We start from the raw sequence: 21,879 nt of genomic DNA on the forward strand, positions 1-21,879 counted from the left end.
ATAGCCAGCCTATATAAACTTGTAGCAGTAGGCCTCTTCGTATCCATATCTGCAACACAGAGTTAGAAATGTTTGGATTTAAAAAGTAGTGAAAATATTACTACTTTTCAGAAGGTATGACCTTAACAATATGGAGTTTGAATTTTAGAAAAATATATTTCTAACTAGGTTAAAGCTTGGGTGAAAATTTCAATTGCTTAAGATAAGCAAGAATTAGGGAGTGCTGATGAGTTAAGTATAGATGAAAAATAAATTAGCAGGCTAGTCCAAATGTAGTGGTGTTCAAAACTAATTAATCACAACCAGTTACAGATTTCTTGTTTTCTTTTCCACTCGCACTTAGCCTTAAAAATAAACAGAAAAAAATAAATAAAATAAATAAGTAAATTGACAGTTGGATAATAGTACGACTTCCTGAAACCACTATTCTGGGAAACATATACCTATAATGGGAATACTTAGAAATATTTGTCATGAAAAATTCATGCATAAATGGTGGCAAAATATAAACTTTGAGATTATGTGTACAATATAAATAAATGTAACAATAGGCAACAAAATGGTGTTTTCTGTATATTTCATGATAAGAATGCAGGGATATATATTAGAGTTCTGGGAAATTGAAACTCGTGTAACTTACCAGTTAATTCTAAAATCTATTAATCATGTGCTTTGCTTATCTTTCTTCGTTGGTAAAATAGGGATGTTCAAAGATATTTTCATGTTGTCTAAGGCATCTGCATCTCATATACAAATATGCAAAATATATAAAATATTAACAGAATTATACCAAATATATACAAAATAAAAATATACAAAATATTAATTTAGCAGAAAAAAACTGTTGCATGAAAATAAGGTACAGGATGGTACTTTATCTTATGTTTACTTTGTGAACCATAGTCAGAAAAATCAAGGGATCAAAAATAATAAAACAAAATATACCCATTGCCTTAGGGAAATACGTAAATGAGAATTATATTTTTAAAGGAACTATATAAAAGCTTTATGTAAAAATCACAACCATATTTCTTGTTCCCACACATTCCAATCAATTCATTAGATTGTTTTACACATTCTGCAAAAATATTCTAATGCAGGCAGAGAATTTGAAGTGTAAAAATTATCATACTGTCTCCTATATTTAGAGCTCAGCTACGTATCTTATATGTTAAAATGCTACTTCTGTTTGACACACTCTTACACCTACTGAGGAAAAAAATTGCTTTGTATTAACAAAGTGGGCCGGGCACGGTGGCTCACGCTTGTAATCCCAGCACTTTGGGAGGCCGAGGCGGGTGGATCACGAGGTCAGCAGATCGAGACCACGGTGAAACCCCGTCTCTACTAAAAATACAATAAAAAATAGCCGGGCGTGGTGGCGGCGCCTGTAGTCCCAGCTACTCAGAGAGGCTGAGGCAGGAGAATGGCGTGAACCTGGGAGGTGGAGCTTGCAGTGAGCCGAGATCGCGCCACTGCACTCCAGCCTGGGCGACAGAGCGAGACTCCATCTCAAAAAAAAAAACAAAAAAAAACAAAGTGAATTATCTCTCTTGAGTAACATGAGTAACTTGGTCAATAGTTACTTACCGTGTGTTAGTTATGGGCTGAACTGTGCTCCCCTCTCTCCAAATTCATATGGTGAAAATCTAAAGCCTAGTATTTCTGAAAGTAACCATATTTGGATGTTTTAAATAAGAGTTCAGTTAAAATGAGGCCCTCGGGGTGGGTCCTAATCCAACAAAAATGATGTCCATATAAAATAAAATTTGGAAAGGGGTAAAAATCAGCTACATGCATGCACAGAAGTACAACAGCATGAAGGCAGACACCTACAAGCCAAGAAGAGAGGCCTAAAACAGATCCTTCCATCATGGTCCTCAGAGGAGCACTTTGACCTTGGATTTACAGCCTCTAGAACTGTGAGAAAATAAGTATCTGTTGTTTAAGGCACCCAGTCTGTGCGTGTGTGCATGTGTTTAAATGCCACCTTAGAAAACAGACATAATGGACTTTTTAAAGCCAGCACCCAACTATGTCAGCATCATTTTCAGATGTTTGTTTTAGTTTATTTTATCAAGTATTATAATGATAATTTAAAAAAACAGTTCCGTGAGGTCGTTCACACTTTTAATCCCAGCACTTTGGGAGGCAAAGGTGGGAGGATCACGTGAGGTTGGAAGTTCAAGACCAGCCAGAGCAACATAATGAAAGCTAAGGTCTACAATTTTTTTTCTTTAATAAAAAATAAAGCTGGGTGTGGTGGCACACACCTGTAGTTCTAGCTACTTGGGGGCTGAGTTGGGAGGACTGCTTGAGCCCAGGAGATCAAGAGTACAGTGAGCCATAATTGCACCACTGCACTCCAACCTGGGTGACAGAGTGAGACCCTAAATAAAAATAGACAAAAACAATTTCAAAACTTAAGACTAAAAGAAACTCAGAAAACTGTCAATTACATTTTGTTCTGATTTTTCTCTTTTATATAGTATGATGAAATGTTACATCAACTTGCCATTTTTAAAAATAAAAATCAGATGGATTTAGCTGGGCACAATACCAACTGTATTGAGAATTTCTAATGTGTTCAGATGAGAGACCTGAAGGAAAGGAGACAGATTTAGAAGGAATGATGGTTAATCAGATCAGTCATTCAAATAATCTACCTACTAGTAAAGTTAGACAAACAAACAAATGGCAACAACAACAACAAAACCCTACCCATCATCTATAGAGAAAAATCATAGTCTCCCACTTGAAATAACACATCTGTCTGGCAGCTTAAATAAAAGGACGCATATTTTCACACAGCACAAAAGAATTATTTTTATATTTGAAAAACAATTGCTACAGAACTATGAAAAGAAAAAAATACTAACTGTTGAGAACAAAATAAGACAAGCCTCCATCAAGAAGGAAAGATAAAATATACTAACTTGAAATAACAGATATACACAATATTGAGAGTTCAAGCCTTTTAGTGTTGACTCCAGCCCAGTTATATCGGAGGCAAAGATAACTTGAAATAACAGATATACACAATATTGAGAGTTCAAGCTTTTTAGTGTTGACTCCAGCCCAGTTATATCGGAGGCAAAGATAACTTGAAATAACAGATATACACGATATTGAGAGTTCAAGCTTTTTAGTGTTGACTCCAGCCCGGTTATATTGGAGGCAAAGAAACAAAGATTTGCAAAAGATTCCTGAATTATCCAAAGTTAAACGCATTATATCGAACCAAGCGAGATCTAGAACACATTATTGGTCATATTCTTTCCATTGACTATGTCTAATTCCTCTTAAAGTTTTTCCCCTTTAAATATAAATCCTACTCACATTACAACTTTGGTAACATAAACAGAACAAGACAATTATTCTTTCTTTCAGCACTTTGGATGTGCTATCCCATTGTGTTCTGACTATCATTGTTTCTGATGAAAAGTCAGGTGTTAATCACAAAGTCGTTTCCTTGTATGGATGAGTTCTTTTCCTTTTGTTTCAAGATTAATTCCCTTCACATTTTGTTTAATCCAGAATTATTAGAAACTTCTCTAATTTTGAGACTCAAAGTCACTCATCAGATCACCACAAAATTTCAAAATATACATTCTAAGTGCTTGTAAACTATCAAGATACTACTTTAACGTCTTCTTTTATTAATACAAGGTCATGGTTTGGAATATTTGGGAAAGGAATATAAGTCAGAGCAAGAGCATTCTAGATTAGTGATTGCTACATATTAAACAATCAATTAATGTTTTTGTGACAATCAAATAATAAATGACTTCTAGTATTTTCGCTGACATATTTCTTTCCCTACTTTCAAGATTCACACAGAAATATACCTTAAATAATATAGTTTGATTCTCTTGAAAAAAATTTTCTTTCTCCTCAATCTTTCCCAATATTTTTAATACAATATTTTTTGTTTCTATATCCATCAAAAAGTTTCAATTTGATGAGATAGCGTAAAAAATCTATTTAGAGGATCAGTTTGGAAGTCAGATGTGCAAAATGTTTCTTATCTGCTCTGTTCTCTTTTCATTATCTTCTCTCTGACCCAACCCCAAACATTATAAAGAATGCTAAACCCTTTATAAAGAATTTTACCAGAATCAATATTAAAATTGAGTGAGGTATTTCTTACTTAGAAGTAATTTTCAAACTTTAACCTCTAATCTCATGTATTTACAGTGGAGCATAGTATTTAGAAGAAACATGGCTCAACTATAGGTCAATCACTCCTTAGCAATGCATCAGAGTTTGGCAAGTTACCCAACCTCTGCTAATAACAATCTATTAATCTGTAAAAATAAATATAAATATATCCACGAAGTATTCTTAAGGTTAAATGAAATAACTTATAGAAAAGTAAATCACTTTGTGTAATGTTGAATATATTATATGTTCTAGCTTGAATTACTACTACTAATGAAAAACTACATTTTGAAATTTTTGAAGCTGAGATCAATAAAAAAAATAGTGCCATTCTCCAACTTTTTCTAGGTAGTTTGCTAGAAATAAGAAAGTAAAATAGACTAGGGCCCAGTTTCTGGATTTAAGGATCAGAAATCATCTGCTGTGTTTATTATGAACCCTTTATATCCCTTCAGTTCTTCCTATAAATTTTTACAAAGAACTTACTGAATAAAGAGTTAAAACACCTGAAATTAACAAAATCTTCTCTACTGTGTCTCCATTATTTCAAAAAAGAAAAGAATAATAATTTTGTCAATGATAGTTAAGTACATGTCAGTCACTAACACTATAGCAGATACCTTCATATTCCTATTTCTAATATTTCCAATACCTTCATATTTATGTTTCTCATTCATATTTGAACCCAACTCTGTAATTTAGGAAGTTCTCTTTTTTCTTTTAGAAATTAAGGCATAAAGTGTCAGGTGACTTGCACAAGATTGCACCACTAGTAAATTTAAAAATATAGTTTACTTGCCTAGTATCTTAGTGATATAGTTTACTTGCCTACTGTTTTAGTGAATTATTGATCATGCACAATTCTTCTTGAAAACAGAAATTCATTTAGCATACCACATTTCAAGATCCATTGGTAAAGGCGATCTTATTAGCTTAATCAACAAAAATGTCTAGAAAATTTGAGCTTTTATTAACTGATAAAATATTAGAAGTTATAAATATATATATATATATAATGAAACCATCCCTATAATCTTTATAAAATTATTTGGGAAAGGAGGGAGGGGATGAAATAAAAATAAGTTTCCAGCACATCCAGCCTTAAACATTAAGTTAACTTGCTATCTGTCCTGCTTCCTCATAATTGTTTATTAGGTACAGCCCCACAATCATTTATATCCTGTCACAAGATTATAGTTAAACTTAACTACTCATAGATAACAACTTGAGCATTGTGAAATGTTAAGTTTTCTCTCTGAGGTATTCTTTCAGATCCTACATACCAGTGAAACTACTGACATCAGCTCCTCCGAAGGGTTCCAGGAGAAGCTGACTCACTAAAGGGCGAAGTTTCTACATCCTGGTGATTTAAGATTTAATCCCCCTAACCCAAACCAGTCAGTGACCCCATTTATCCAGCCCGTGGTCCTCTACAATCCCTTCACCCCAACCAAGTACTCTCTGGAAAGACAGATTGGAGGGTGCTCGCATCTCCTCACTCAGCTGTCCTGCAATCATTAAACTCCTTCTTTACTGCAAACTCTGTTTATCAATTTATCAGACTGTGACTGCACAGCAGTCAGAGCACACAAACACGTGAGTCCTGTATCATTTATAAATATTTAACTTTTATATAATTTAACTTCTATACACATAATTGACTATTTTGTATACTAATATTAGTAGGTAATAATAATATTTATATTTCCTCCATAGGTAGCTTCTGGGGCATTTCTGCCTGGTAAATTTTTATTCTTTAATTACAAAGACTAAAGTAACTTCAAAATATTATTGAGAATTTTTTTTCTATTGACGGGACACTGAATTTGTAGGTAGAAATAAAATCCTAGCTTTTTACTAAACTTAATTTTAAACACAATTCAAAATATAAACATAAAATTAAGAATTTCCAAAATTAAACTTAGTTTTAGAAACTCACATAAGCAAGTGTAATACTGAAGAGCAAAGAAACTGTGGTCTACAAAAAAAATTATAAGTAATTCATGAAATCTAAGGACTAATTTGTGAAGTAAATTTGGGGGATATTTTATGCTGTAGCTCCATCCTAGAGACCGAGAGAACCGCTCTAGGAAAACCTGCTCAACTCTTTTTAACCAGAAATTCTTTCTTTCTCCAGAAATCCCTTTCAGGTAATGCCTAATAATATCTCACTGAACATGTATTAGAAATCGTAGTTTAATTTTTAATTAAATAATTCAGTGAAAATATATTAATTGTAAAGATAAATTTTAACACATATGGGAATACTAGACTTACGGTGGTCATCAACCCAAAATGCTACAAAATTACATGGAATGGTTAGTTTGGCAAAAATAAATATCACCACTACCACCAAAAACCTAGGTTTCAAAAAGAAATAGAAGCATTCCAAAATGTTAAAAATTTCTCATTTGTCTACTTTCTAAATGCTCTTTAAAATACTTACATCATCATAATTTTGAAGTTTAAAAGTAAAGAAATAGATCTCCTAGTTAATATACTGCCTTAAAGTTACTCTGGCTCACAAACAGAACAAATCAAAGCATGACTTGACAGCCGTCAAATTACAGGAAATTGAAGCTAAATGAAATTGGACACCTCACCTCATCTAAACTCCTTACTTTATAAGAAGGGAAAGCCTCACAAAATGTTGAGGTCATTTATCTTAAAGTCATCAGGTGAGTTAGAGATAATCTGAGAACACCACTTTTTTTCTCTTTGTTACTATTCTGTCATGAAGTTTTGCCTGAAAACAGGTCTACTAAAGATGGAAGAATTTGTAATGAAGATGAACATATATCATTGCCTTTATGCTTAGGGTTGTTCAATATTTTCCCATTGATAATATATAAAATCCTACCTACTTTGACCTCCTATCATTGCCTTTCTGCTTAGGGTTGTTCAATATTTTCCCATTGATAATATATAAAATCCTACCTACTTTGACCTCCTCTCCTACCATTTCTTTGCTATCTCCTAGAACTTCATTCTTGACTCCAAAGCTGCACCCTCCTGCATCAGTTTCTTTTGTTTGAAATCTTCAGCCCTTCATAAATTTCATCCACCAAACTCCTATTTATCCTTTAACTCCCTATTATTTTTTCTTACAGTGCCACATTTTCCTTCGTTAGCACATATCCAATTTAAAGTTATATAGTTTGAGTTTTTGCTTGACTTTCTGTTTCTCCATTAAAGCATAAGCTCCACAAAAGCAAGAATCATGTCTGATTTAACAGGGTATATTCTATTCTTATAAGAGTGCTGCCACGTAAGTGTCAATGAATGTTTGTGAAATAAATGAAGGACTAAAGGAGTGACTGAACAAATAAAAATAAGTTCTCTGTGTGTACTGTATGTGTGAATAAGATTTTGAGTTTGGCCAAGGCAGTTAATCACATATTAACAACTCATTAGATACATAAGGTTTATAGCAATGAGGTACAAAATTGGTTCAACACCAAATTCTAAGATGAAACAAGGTTTGTGTTCAGAAATATAGTGTCAATTTTTCTAATATCAGCTGCCCCCCAACTATCAGCATGACACATGCAAACCATTGATATGTGTTTTTCTGTTTTTTTTTGTATTGAAGATTCCACATGAATGAAAATTATTATATTTCTAATAGGAAGTCCTGTTCTAAATGACAACAAATCTGAGGGTGAACACATTTGTTTAAAAGAGAGTGATTAAAAAGATGAGATTCTGTTTGTACAGTATATAACTGAAGAGAGTTTTATCTAGCAATTTGACAAGAAAGGTGAAACAGAATATTAACCTCAGCACACAAGTTCAGCTAATGATCGGGGATGGGGAGTTGTGGGTAGAGAGGAGGACAAAGACGAAAGACAACCATTTATCCCAAGTTACTTTCCAAAGATGAAAAAATGCCCTCTTAGTAATGTTTTTCAAAATCTAACTACTTTCAAGAACACATCGATAAGATACAGAGAGATAACAATCAAGTTGGACATTAACTTAAAAGTCAGATGACTATTTAAGCATAAGTAACTTAGAACTGTAAAGTAAAAAACACTAAATGTCATTGACTTTAAAGTGGATACTGAAGCAAAAAAAACCCTTCTATTAAAAACTAGACTATATGCAGTAACTTATGTAGAAAACTTAGCATAAATATTTATACAAAATTGCCCTACCATATTTTATTAAAGTATTACATTATAAATTAAGAGAAAATCATTTTAAAAATGAGTTATATTTTAGGCCTTTTTTCTCAAAATGAGTTTCATAAATTGATATGGTTATTAGCATAGGAATTTCAATAATAGGAACAAAGAAACCAAATGAAAACCTAATGTGTGTGTGTGTGTATACAATTACCTGGCATTCCAACTTCAACATGTTTAAAAATATTTCAGTAAAAAATGTTAGATTTATTTTAAGGTAGTTTGTAAGATATTTATTAGGTTTATTTGTAGGCCTTGCACACTAAGTTAAGCAACATTATCATAAAATAAATTATTTAATAATGAAACAGAAACTCAAAGCTTCATATTATAATTAAATAAACTCTAAAGGATCTAGTAACTTCAACTGTATGTCCTAAAATAACATCAGGACTACAGTGTCTATCAACTTGCCCACAGAAAACGCAACAATGAAAGAAAGAGGTATCTATTTTTTCATAAAATATCAACACACTTTGTCCAACTTTTTTGTCCAACTGCTATAAAGTGGGCCAATGCTAATGGCAAATAAAAGAGCTGCCATTCAACATGCATTCTAGTAGTGAATATTAACTGACTACTATGTGAAGGCAGTGTTCGTTGAACAAATAAAAGAATCTTTGCCTGTATGACGCTTATATTTTGGTCACTTTACATTTTACTGGAGGAAACGTGAAGAATAGAATACCAGCAATATTAACAACATTATCCCACTAGAAGGTCTCCAGTGACTGATACTTTCAGACTCATCTCAATGACCCTATATGATCTTTATATTCCAAGGAGCATGGCAATGGATTTTAACATTTCCAAATTAAAAGGTAATGGTGAAGTAATGATAACCAACATAAAAATGACTCCCTGGAAACGAAAGCAACTCATTTCAAATGGCTTTGGAATGGCATTAGGACAGCACCTTTTTCTTTGTAATGAAAAAGTCTCACAATCCAGAGAGCAGGTCTTGTGAATTTTGTGAATTTTGATGAGAGGTAAGGCATTACAGAAAGACCCAAAAGTCATGCTCCAGATCCCGGCAATATAGCTAGTAGGACAGACACAGAGTACATAGTTTTACTACTGATCACAGTGATTTAGAGATTGGAAACCATAGTTCTGTGAGATCAGGCATCATTTCAAGATAAAATTTACATTTTTAATAAATGCAAACTTTGGCTCAGCTAAACAAGGTACCTTGGGCTATATTTACTGTAGATAGATAAATTTGGCGTAATTAACCCTTGAGCAGTCTAAACATACCATGTGCCAAAAATGATGTAAAGCACTGAATATGTGAGATAAAGTATGATGAATTCGATTGACAAATACAGGCAATAGCTTCCATTTAATTGAGAAGAAACCGTATACCTAGCACAAGTCTTTTCCTGTGCATTAACTTTTCATAATACAACTATATGAAGTATATAGTATAAAACAGTATATGAAACTATTTTATATATAAATAAAAGTGTTTCCAAAGGTTAAGAAAGGGCACGGTGAGAGTGAGAAGCACAGTCTGGGTGGGCAGGACAATCTAGTTGTCTATCTGTGCTTTAAACTCCAATAAACATCATCTCCCACACCATGGCATCTAACTCAGAGTCACATTTGAATTGACAGCAAATGGAAGCCTCATAAACCCAAAATGTGAACGGCAATGAAGTTCATAGAGCACGCTTTGAGTGCACAGAGTATCTTTGCAAACATTATCTTTTTTTTATTATACTTTAAGTTTTAGGGTACATGTGCACAACGTGGAGGTTTCTTACATATGTATACATGTGCCATGTTGGGGTGCTGCACCCATTAACTCATCATTTAACATTAGGTATATTTCCTAATGCTATCCCTTCCCCTCCCCCCAAACATTATCTTTTAAGACTTTCACAATCACGCCATGAGATTATTCCCATATCAAAAAGTAGGAAATGAAAGCCTGGAAAGAAGTTATATTGACATTAAACTGCTCTCAAACCCAAGTGTACAAATGATTCTTCTTGCAAAGAAATTCATATTCTACACAAAGTTCTATTTCAAAATGAATTCTGGAATTCAATTAAGCACTCATCTTGAAAACGAGAGCTTAAGTGGAAATTCCTCACTGGTATTCAAGCAAATAAATTAAATAATGATATTAAATCTACATCTAATCTCTTATTATTACATATTGAAAGTTTGCTATACAGCTACCACTAATTTATACATTTCCAGTGACACAAACCAGAAAATGAATTTGTTTCTATTGGTACTAGCAAAACAAACAAACAAACAAACAAAAAACTACATAGACAGCAAAATGCTGAATCTACTAATTTATCTTCTGATAACTTTCCACCCAGGAGCATTCGTCCCTCTCATTAGACAGTTGTTCTATGCTTCTTTTTTTCACATTCTAATTGCCTCACCTGAACCAAAAAAAGAATGTGGATCTAGGATCAATACCTTTTGAAAAGTCATTTATTTCATTATATTATTTTTTCATATATCTGCATTATTGCATAGAATACCTGATTGGTCTTATGCTAAGTTTTTCATGTAACATTACCTCTGCAAGATGTTAATACGTATCCTTCCAAAAATGTTTGAAAAATCTTGGGTAAAACATATTAAGTAAGTTCCTGTTTTATAGTTTTCCAGGAGTTTTACTATCCTTAGCCAATGACAAAATTCAAAGAAGAGATACAGTATACAACTTTTGTAAAACTTACCTATTTTTCTTGTAAGACTGTGGCTTTGTTTTTTTTTGTTTTGAACTTCTTTTCTGTGATGTGACATAACACTGTGTGTTGAGTTGGGGGTGGGGACATACATTAACAGAGGTTTAGGAACTGCTTTGCTAAAGCAAGTTTGAGGAGAAAATGGGGAGACTAATACAAGATTTTCCTTTAAGCAGTGGGAGTTGAAGGTGTAGGTGGTTTTTGGAGAAAGAAGAGACCCATTCATGGCACAGGCTTCTTTATGTTTCTGCTCTGTGTGATACATAATGAGGATACAGACATTCACTTCCTCTATTTCCCACCCCTGGCTGGGGGTAACCCAAAGGTACCTGATAAAGACACAGCCTTATAGCTGTATCAAGTATCCCTGAGTGTGTTAGGACTGGAGAGGCCTGAGGAATAAAAAACATACATGCATTAAATGGAACAAATACACAGAAGAAGAAAACTCAGATATGGTAAATTAATTGTGTACCTTTCCTTACAACCCAGCACATCACAGGTACATGACCTGCTTCCTTTTGACCTGCTTCCTTTATGTTGATTGCATGAACAGGGAAGGGGGTTGGGGTACACGTGGGAGATAATTGTGTTTATTATGTACTTGGTTTTAATATATCTATAGAGACAATTGGAATGACTATACTGGAGAAACAGCAAGGGAAGAACTGAAAAGGCTAAAATAAATAGTTGGTTCTCTAAAAAATACTACAAAAAGATTTCTCACGTCTGACAAATTACATTTTAGTCTAATAGTAATAAGTGACCAAAACTAAGGTGATTTGATAAATATCATAAGGTATTTTATTGTGAAATTGATATCTATACGTATTGCTTATAAAGCTCAGTAATCTGTTCTTGAATTGAGAAATTACTGAGACAATATCAAAAGCTGTCATTTTTGTTTCTATGTTGTTGTTGTTATTGTTTGTGAGGTGAGAGCTTCTACACTTTATGACTGTTTGAAAGGGGCCTATATAGACCTTGCCTGAATATTAAGTCATGTGAAATGATAAAAAGCTTTCTGATTTATTGGGTTAGACAAAGAAAAAATTGAGAAATTGAGCATCATTAAAATTAAAGACCTTTGTTATTCAAACTGTGCTTAGAATGAAAAGAAAAGCCACAGGTTGGGAGAAAATCTTTTCAAAACATATTCAAAACATTTTCAAAACATATCAGATAAATTAGTGGTATTTAAAATATACAAAGAACTCGAAAATAAGAAAGAAAACAACTCATTTAAAAAATAGGCCAAAGGTCTAAATACAGCTGTCAAATACGGATGTTGAAGTTACTAGTCATGTATCATTAGGGAACTGCAAGTCACAGCAACCGTGAGATATTATTACATGACTATTAAAATGACCAATATCCAAAAGTCTGATAATACAAAAAGTTGGCAAATGTGAGGAGAAACAGGAACTTTTATTCATTGCTGGTGAGAATGCAGAATAGTACAGCTACTTTGGGAGTCAGTTTGACAGTTTCTTATAAAACTAAACATACTCCTACCACACAACCCAGCAATTACATTCCCTGGTATTTACTTAAAGGATTTGAAAACTTACATGCACACAAAAACCTTCTTCCCATGAATGTTACAGGAGCCTTATTCATGATCACTAAAATCGAAATGTCCTTCAGGAAGTGAATGGAAAAATAAACTGTGGTACATCCAGGCAATGGAATATTATTCTGTCAAGCTACAGAAGACACACAGGAACCTTTAAATGCATATTGCCAAGTGAAAGAAGCCAGTCTGAAAAGTCTACATACCGTATGATTCAACTACATGACCTTCTGGAGAAAGCAAAACTATGGAGACAGTAAAGAGATCAGTGGCTATTAGGGATTTGGAGGAGGTTTGCACAGTCTAAACATGTCATGTGCCAACAATGATGTAAAGATATGTGAGATAAAGTATGACGAATTCTATTGACAAACACACGCAATGGCTTCCATTTAATTGAGAAGAAACCATATACCTAGCACAAGTCTTTTTCTGTGCATTAACTTTTTGTAATACAACTATATGAAGTTATAGCCTATTTTATATATGAATAAAAGCATTTCCAAAGGTTAAGAAAGGGCACAGTGAGAGTGAGAAGCACAGTCTGGGTAGGTAGGACAATCTAGTTTTCTATCTGTGCTTTAAACTCCTATAACCATCAACTCAATCTACTAATTTATCTTCTACATAAATTAGTAGAGGAAGCGATGAACGGATGGAGCAAGGAAGAATTTTAGGAGAGTGAATCCATTATTCTGTATGACACTGTAGTGAGGATTATTTGTCATTACACATTTGACAGAACCTATAGAATTCATAAGACAAGGAGTAAACTCTAATATAAACTACATACTTTAGTCAATAATAATGTACCAATATTGACTCATCAACTATAACAAATGTACCACACTATTGCAAGATGTTAAAAATCGGGGAAATTGGGGTAGAGGCTGAGGATGACGTGTGAATGCTTATTCACTTCTTTCTACAAACCTAAAATTGCTTTTAAAAAGTCAATACAAATTAAAACAAGGCAGGGTTTTCATGCAATGGAAAAAAACACACAATTTTAGTAAATGACTGATAATTATGCTTATGCCGCTTTGCTAGATTACACTTCATTAATAAATATAGTTTCATTCTTCATGTTATAAAGCAGAATAAAGTCAGATATCTAGAGAAATTGATTTTAATTATTAGAGTAAAAGCATTTTCACCTCCAACGTCAGAATTTCTTCAGAATCAGTCCATTTTATAGTTAAATCAATCATTGATCTTAAAAAAATATTGAGAAAAACATTAACTTCACTTTTTCCATCAAACTCAATGTCATGACAGCATTGTGAGTCATTTCAATCTAGGATTAAAACCTATTTCTGGACCCAGTGGACTTACTGTGATAGATTCTGAAAATGTAAGACGTTAAAGTCCAGTCTTTGATCTGCTGTCCTCTGCAGTTATCAAAAGGTCAGTTTATCCTGCTTCTTTTCTCTCTTTTTCATATATCTTGCACTTCAGCTTAATATTAGTATTAAGCTAAATTTCTTATTTTATTTTGATTGATAAAGGAAAACAGATTGTTTCAATACAGTTACTGAGAATAAGCAGCAAAACGTACTTATAAAGTACACAAGAGAGCTATCAGATAAAAATTTGTTCAAAAAAAGATTTGGAAATTTTTATTGCATGAATGTTCAAACGGAAAGGAAAATTTTCTGGATTCTTTTTCCACCACACATGAGTAGCAGCACTAAAGTAGTGAATAATGTCCGTTCAATTGGTAGTTTTCATGTATTTCTGATATCAGAAATGGACTGTTAGTAACTAGTTTTAAAAGCAGAGCATTTTTGTGCATGGCATTCCCCTGAATTCCAAAGCCCAAACTTAACTTAGGCTAATTTCTCTCTGCTGGGAGCACCATTAATTTCTCATAGATAACATTTCATATATATGTGGCATTCTGATGATGTAAAGGAATTCACACATTATGGGCCTACAAGCCAAATTTAATCAATGGCTTGCTTCATATGGCTGAGAGCTAAAAATTGTTTTGGCATTTTTGAAGTGTTTAAAGAAGGAGAAGGAAGGGGAGAAGAAGAATGAGTAGATGAAGGAGAGACAGAGACTACATATGGCCAGCAAAGCCTATAATATTTACTGTCTAGTTCTTTACAGAAAGAAGTTTTCCAATCTTGAACAAAACACACACATCTTTGTTATGCCAGAAAAGGACTACAATAAGTCTTCACTTAACATCATCGACAGGTGCTTGAAAACTGGTCATAGGTATATAGATTTATGGTCACGTGATGTTTTGATACACGCATACGGGGGGATAAATTGCGGATGGTTAATTGGTACAAAAATACAGTAAGCGAAACCGATTTTACCATAGGTTGACATCAAAAGAGTTAAGCTTCTATGGCTTTTGGTAACTAAAACGTCAACAAACTTGTAAATAAAGATCAAAACACTTCTAATATTAAATGCTGAAATAAATTTCAGCTATTCATACGTTTAAGATTAATAAAAGCTAGTAAAATCATTATTTACCTACTTATTTCAGTTTAGGGTTGCAGTTGACCACAGCCTATCCTGTCAGCTCAGGACGCAATGTGGGAACCAGCCCTGGACAGGACGCCGTCGCATTGCAGGTGCACTCACACATACCCACAGTTACTCAGACTGGGACCACATAGACACGTCAATCAACCTCACATGCACAGCCTTGGGAAGTGAGAGGAAACTGGAGCATCCAGAGAATATCCATGCAGACATGGGGAGAATACATAAGCTCTACACAGACAGTGAACCCCAATTGGAATCAATTTGTTTTTCTCATCAACATTATAATGAAATGACATTGAATGAAACGTCGTTATTCGAAGAACTGTTGTACTCAGTTCTAAACATTTCAGAATTAAGAGATCTACACACATCCTCTTCTATATAATGGAGTGGGTCTCTTAAAATTTCCTGGCAACATACTCTTAGCCTGCCTAGGAAACACTTTAGAAGAGAACTGCATTATAATAAATTTTCATATTCTATTTAGATCTTCCTATTTCTCCCTCTACTTATTAAGGTACAGTCTTGTATATGTAATCCTTCAGTTCCTGAACAAGGTGAATATATGATCTCATGATTTGTGTTTTAATTTCTCAACTTCGTTGAGATTTGGGAATGTGAGGATGATGGAAAGGAAAGAAAGGAACTCAGCAGCTATAAAAGAAATCTGACCTTTAATTTTTTTATTGAATTTGTTTCTTGTTTTATTTTTCCTTCCTTTGCACAAATGAGAACTTCTAGTTTTACAAAGGGTACCACCAATTTTAGGACAAAAATTTGTATTTGTGGGATGACACAAGTTGGAGACACAATGATTTAGAGATTGCATATCAATTTTATCAAATAAATGTGATAAAGTAGGTGATATGCACACACACACACACACACACGTAGTGACAAAACCATTGACACAGATACCCAGATGGCACTTAATGTACTTCCAGCCTTAAATTCTTTCTCAAGGACAAGCCATTTGTTTGCAAATGATTTAGCATTCAAAAACGATTAAACACGAGAAAAAATGCATTGCACATAAAGTTCAGATTACAAATGAATTAAAGCCATACTAATATAACTATAATTTATAATGAATTCAAATGGCTTTCAGAAGGGTCATCTGTGGAATGTGAAGAGCAATCTGAATTTATTCTTCTGGTAACTGGTCACAGCAATGTTTTCTAGACTAGTGAGTGAGTGCTCATACAGCACCATGTGTGTTCAACAACACATAAAGTTGGATGACAAAATCTACTTTAGTGAGAAGGCAGCTATTTCCAGGGGCACCAATACTGATGTCTGTTTTGAGTCTTGGGTTTGCTTTTGTTTGTTTACAAGGCAATGTAATGTTTAAGGAAAAAAAAAATTCTACCAATCCATGTTGAGTGAACATTTCAATCCATGTAAAGGCAAAAGTCAGCTGCCACCATGCCATGCAAACCTTATAGTACATGACATGTTAAATCGGTAACCTCGAAAGGGACTTCCGAGAAGCTATGAGTAAAAGGCACACACAAAATGCCTCTGAGATGAATTCACAAATGAAACGGAAAAGGATATCTGTGTATATCCAAGAAGAATAGTAATTATCAGAAAACAAGAACACTTCTAAATTGAAAGAATCCCTAAAGTAAAAGAAGACCAAAGAAAAAGAAATAAAGATGAGAAGAGAGATGAGGCGGAAATGGTGAGCGGCAAGGAGACATACTGAGAAAAAAAGTAGCTAAAGATAGTGTGTTATTATTTCAGCAAAATTAAGTATATCAATACTGAGAGATATGACTTGAAATAGATTCAGTACCTCAAGCAGAAAGAGAAACAAATAACATCTGGGTTTTTCTTTCGATAACCAGTATTTTAAATACAAAAATCTAAAAATTTTATCTTTGTGTAAGAGTTACACATTTATCATACCAATCAATAACAAAAAGGCGCTATAAATACTTTATGGAAATAAATGTCCTAGCAGATGTTAACCAGACATCAGTCTTCACCGGTAAGGATTAGATTTGAAGGTGTTTGCAGATAATTAAAACTTGTTTTTATAACATAACTTAGCAGCTAAGCAGTATAATGAAAATGGGATATTCAAATTATAAGATATAAAATATTAAAGATAGAAGAACATGTTTATTTTTTCAATATAAATATTGTTACAGCTCAGAGAAACAGTATGAAATCTCAGGGCTCATGAAAGGCCACATTCTAGAGATAGTGATTGACAGGTGTGGTAATTCCCCTACAGCGTGGTGCCTGTTGTCATGGAGTAGCATGTCTCCTACAGGGTACTACCAGCAGGTTCAAGTAGGAAGAGCCAATAGTCCATGTGAGAAACCCCGGAAGGCTAAAGATAGAAGGAAATATTTGTGGCACGTTGAAGAGCAAGTTCACCAGGTGAATTGGCAGGTGGCTAGGGTACAACTTCCCATACATACATAAATAATGAAACACACAAAAAATTATCAGAAAAGTATTTTATTATGATTAGAGTCATGATTAGCACTCTCATCAGGAGAGTTTTATGTTTTTTTCTAGCCCTACTCTATACTTTTTAAACACAGTCTCCAATTTTGAAAATAAAAGTTTCTTATTTTTAATTCAAATCTCAATTAAAATAAAACAAAAACCGAAAATGCAGAAGTTCCTTATTTTGACCATCTATATATCATACACAATAAAAAGACTGATAAAATTCCACTAAACACAACAGCTAGATCCTTATTCCCGTTACTGCTTAAGCCCATTCCAATAAGGATTTTGTACCAAATCTGCCCTTGCCAAGCCTACCTGGGGCCTTCATTTTATTATTTGCAATGGACAATTTTAACTTCACATCCACGTTGGCTTCCTTACATCCTAGATGCACATACAGCCAGATTTTTTCCCATCAGATGTGATGTGATCTTCCAACTTCGGAATGCCTTGATGACCTCCTCTTTATCTAAAGATCACTTTAAAAAGCCTGAAGTATTTGGCTCTTCCCTAAATCTTTGGCCAGACGTAATGTCATCCTCCCATTGGCTTTCTTTGTCCAAACTACATTACCCTTATCTCAGATCTTCAAACAAGTTATATTTCCTGCCTAAGATCTTTGTATGAGTGAGTGAAAGGTCTGATGAAGATAGTTCCTCTTTGCCCCCAAAGGTTTCATTGATCACGCTGATAATGAATTTACTGTTATTTTAATCTCTTACTGTTATACTCAGGCTTAAATTCTCTACCCTACACACTTCAGTTGACATAATTTTAATTTCCACTATGATGCTTCTCTCTCTTCTATCAACACTCTCTCCTCACAGGGTTTCATCCAGATCAGGAGTCAGTAACATTTTTGACAAACAGCCAGATAGTAAATATTGCAGGCTTTGTGTTGCCAAGAGGCAAATTTATGGAACTTTCCCTGCTGAAAAATTTCCCTGTATTTTACATTTTAGACTTATAAATGCCACACCTACTTATAACTCATGAGCCATACAAAAACAGGCGGCAGACCAGATCTGGCTCATGGGCTATAATAGTTTGCCAACCCCTCACCTAGATTCATGACTTGAGGCATGATCTATAGGCTACGATGATCTAACTCACATCTCTAGCCAAGTCAACTTGTCAGTGCCTACTTGATGTCTCCACTTGGATTCTAACTGGCGTCTTAATTTAAGATTAAAAAAATGTAAAATCAATCACACATACGCACCTACCCACACCTCTGTCACTTGCAAACTGCCTCACATCATCAAGACTTTGCCATATCACTAAAAGTGACCATAATCCCCCATGTCCCTAAATCCAAATACCTTGATATAATTCTTGCTCAGTAAATTCAGTCATCTTCAAATCAACTTCCAATCTCAACTGATTTTCTCCAACTTTATTGCTACACTCATAATCCCAACTACCATCATCCTTCAACTGGACAGGTGCAACAGTCAGCTAAATGAACCCCCTTCCTTCACTACTGTACCCTTCCACAATAGTACACCCTCCTAAGCGCTAACCTCATCGTATCACACATCCATCATACACTTTTCAATGTAGTTAATTTATATTCACACTTTGATATAAGATCTAGATTTGGTCCCTGAGAACACTCATGTAATCTCTCTCCATGCTCTTCCTTCATGGACATTCCAGCCAAACCGGCCTTCTTTTCTTTGTAAGAAACGATCAAGCTCTGTTTTTAAATTACAGAATCTTTATAATCTGCCCTTCTTTCTGCTCAGAGCACCCCAGATCTTCAAAGTACCTTCCTATTTGTCTTCACTCAACTCTCAAATGAAATATTACCTCCTCAGAGAGAAAAATGCTCTGAAATACCTACAGCCAGATCAGTGCCTTCCTACTTGCCAGTTTTACTCAGTCATGTTATCACATGTAATCTTCTTCGTAGTAGTGTACCTTATAGCCCTTCACACCATTGCTTTGTTTAGGTATTTGTATGTCTTCGTCCTCTTTCCCTCCTCACTACAGTATAGCCAATTGTGTCTTTGCCTTCTTCACTGCTATATCCCCTTGTGCCTGGTAGGCTTTCTATAAACAGCCATTTATTGACTTATTGACTACATGTATATGCTAATCCTTTTTACTAATTTTTGTTACACTATATATTTCTCTTCTCCCTCTCTTCGCTTCCCTCTTCTCATGTCCCTTGATGCTTCCTACTCAATATTAACATGGACATCATTTTGTGTCTTCAGCATTTCTCTTTTCATTATATTATGATAGGTTAATTTTCCTAAGAAAACACTATTTTGACAAAAGCAAAGCATTAAAGTAAAGCAGCATAGGATCAATTTTTTCCTATTGAAAAGGAAACACCATCTTTCCGAGAAGACAATTCCACAGAAAACAAGACAAACCAAAACATTTCCGGTAAGTCCTAGTTCCCAAGACTTGAAGCCAGTATGTTTTTACACTTTCAAGTATCCTTGACTGTAGAGATAAAAGGTATCCACTTAGAGATATTAACTCATTACCACTGCCTAAATTTGGCTTCCAGAAACACAACTTAATATGACATCAATGGATGTGATAATCATTTGAAAGTAGCTTTATCAAAATCATCCAACAGAACAAGTTACTTTCCTAATTAGCATCTTCAGTTAAATACCTAAATCTGATGAATAATAAGTTATGCATTATGCTAAATTGCACTGGCTCACTATCCTAGAATGCTTTCAAATTAATTAAAAATGAGATATTCAGTGATGAGAAATATAAAAAGATAAAAACCTATTTCAATCAGTTTAAATTAGAATTTAACATTTCTTCAATACACTGTTTTGTAGTCAATTGCAAGAGTAATAAAGCAAAATTATTGAGTCTTTAATAGTGACCGTTCAAAATTCATAATGAATTATTAAAAAGAAAACTAAGGTCCCTACCAACTTTCCACCTCACTTCAAAGCATAGCCAAGGTCATTACAACAGGAAGTAAGACTCCACACAATTCCCACTTCTTTGCCTCTATTCTGTTACTTCTGGAATCTTCTACTACTCCAAATTGTGTGTTTGCTCCAGACTCAGCAGTTCTCACCACCTTGTTCTTCCAATTGCCATCTTCTCTGTGCGGCCTTTCTTGACTACCCAGTTAAAAATTACCCTTTGAAAATTATCTGATCCCCATCCAGGATTACTTTTCACCATCTAACTTACGATACTTTGCATATTTATGTGGCTCATTGTCTGTTATCTGTCTCCCTAAGTTAGAATGCGAGCTTCATGATGGCAGAGTTTTGGTCAATTTCCTTCACTCAATAATTCCTGACCCAAAGTAAACACTTCATAAGTATTTTTTGAATATACAAATATATAGTCCGAATTATCAAGGAGCTTATAAATAAATAAAGACACAACCCAGCATATAGTGCGGTTTGAGAATTATCGATAGTGTGGTATAGGAGGAGGTATGTAAATTATGAGAAGCAACAGTTAAATAAGAAGCAATCCAGAAAGACACACAGTGTGGGTGACATCTGAGTTAAAGGACAGAAGGTAAGAAGATAACCAGATGGAGAAAAGAGAGGAAGATCTTACAAACAAGCATCAGAAGTTACCATAAGAAAAGCAAGTACAAAATCATCATAAGAAAAACAATTGCATCCCAGTTATTATGACAAACATAATTAACTATGAAAACCCAGAACAGTTCATGCTTTGATAATGCTAAAGTTGATACGTAGATTAAGATGTGATATAACAATCTGCAAATCTTAGTGCTTCCTAACTTTTGAGAAAACATTTTTAGGCAAGATATGATGATTTAAGGAAGAAAAGTTGCTGATGGATGAGGCATGTTGTCCCTTAAAGACAAACACTATGAAGACTGCGTACAGCCTTTATAATGGAAAGGTGCCACGTTTTTTTTTTTTAAGTCTTTGGAATCTCAGTTGGCAACTTTGAAATTCATGTGTAATTCATGAGTTTTTCAAAAGAAATGTAATAAGTAACACAAGTGATTCTAGAGCTTGTCTTTAGGCTGAGGTAGATATTGGCATTATAAATTGAAGTGTTAGAAAGGAACAATAAGAATTAAGAATAAGCAGTAATTTCTGCCAAGATCTGTGGCACCCAGTCTCACACATAAGGCTTTTTGGAATCTCTTGGTTTCCAAGGTTCAGGCTCTCATACTTTAGTTTGTACATAAAGGACTTAAGTTATTCTTAAAGCACAGTTTTAGCACTTCACACCAGGAGATGGTTATGAGACTGATCACAGGATAAAGTGAAATAGGATGTGTGCC

The sequence above is a fragment of the Symphalangus syndactylus genome, chromosome 10 (assembly GCF_028878055.3).
Source record: "Symphalangus syndactylus isolate Jambi chromosome 10, NHGRI_mSymSyn1-v2.1_pri, whole genome shotgun sequence".
Lineage (NCBI taxonomy): Eukaryota > Metazoa > Chordata > Mammalia > Primates > Hylobatidae > Symphalangus > Symphalangus syndactylus.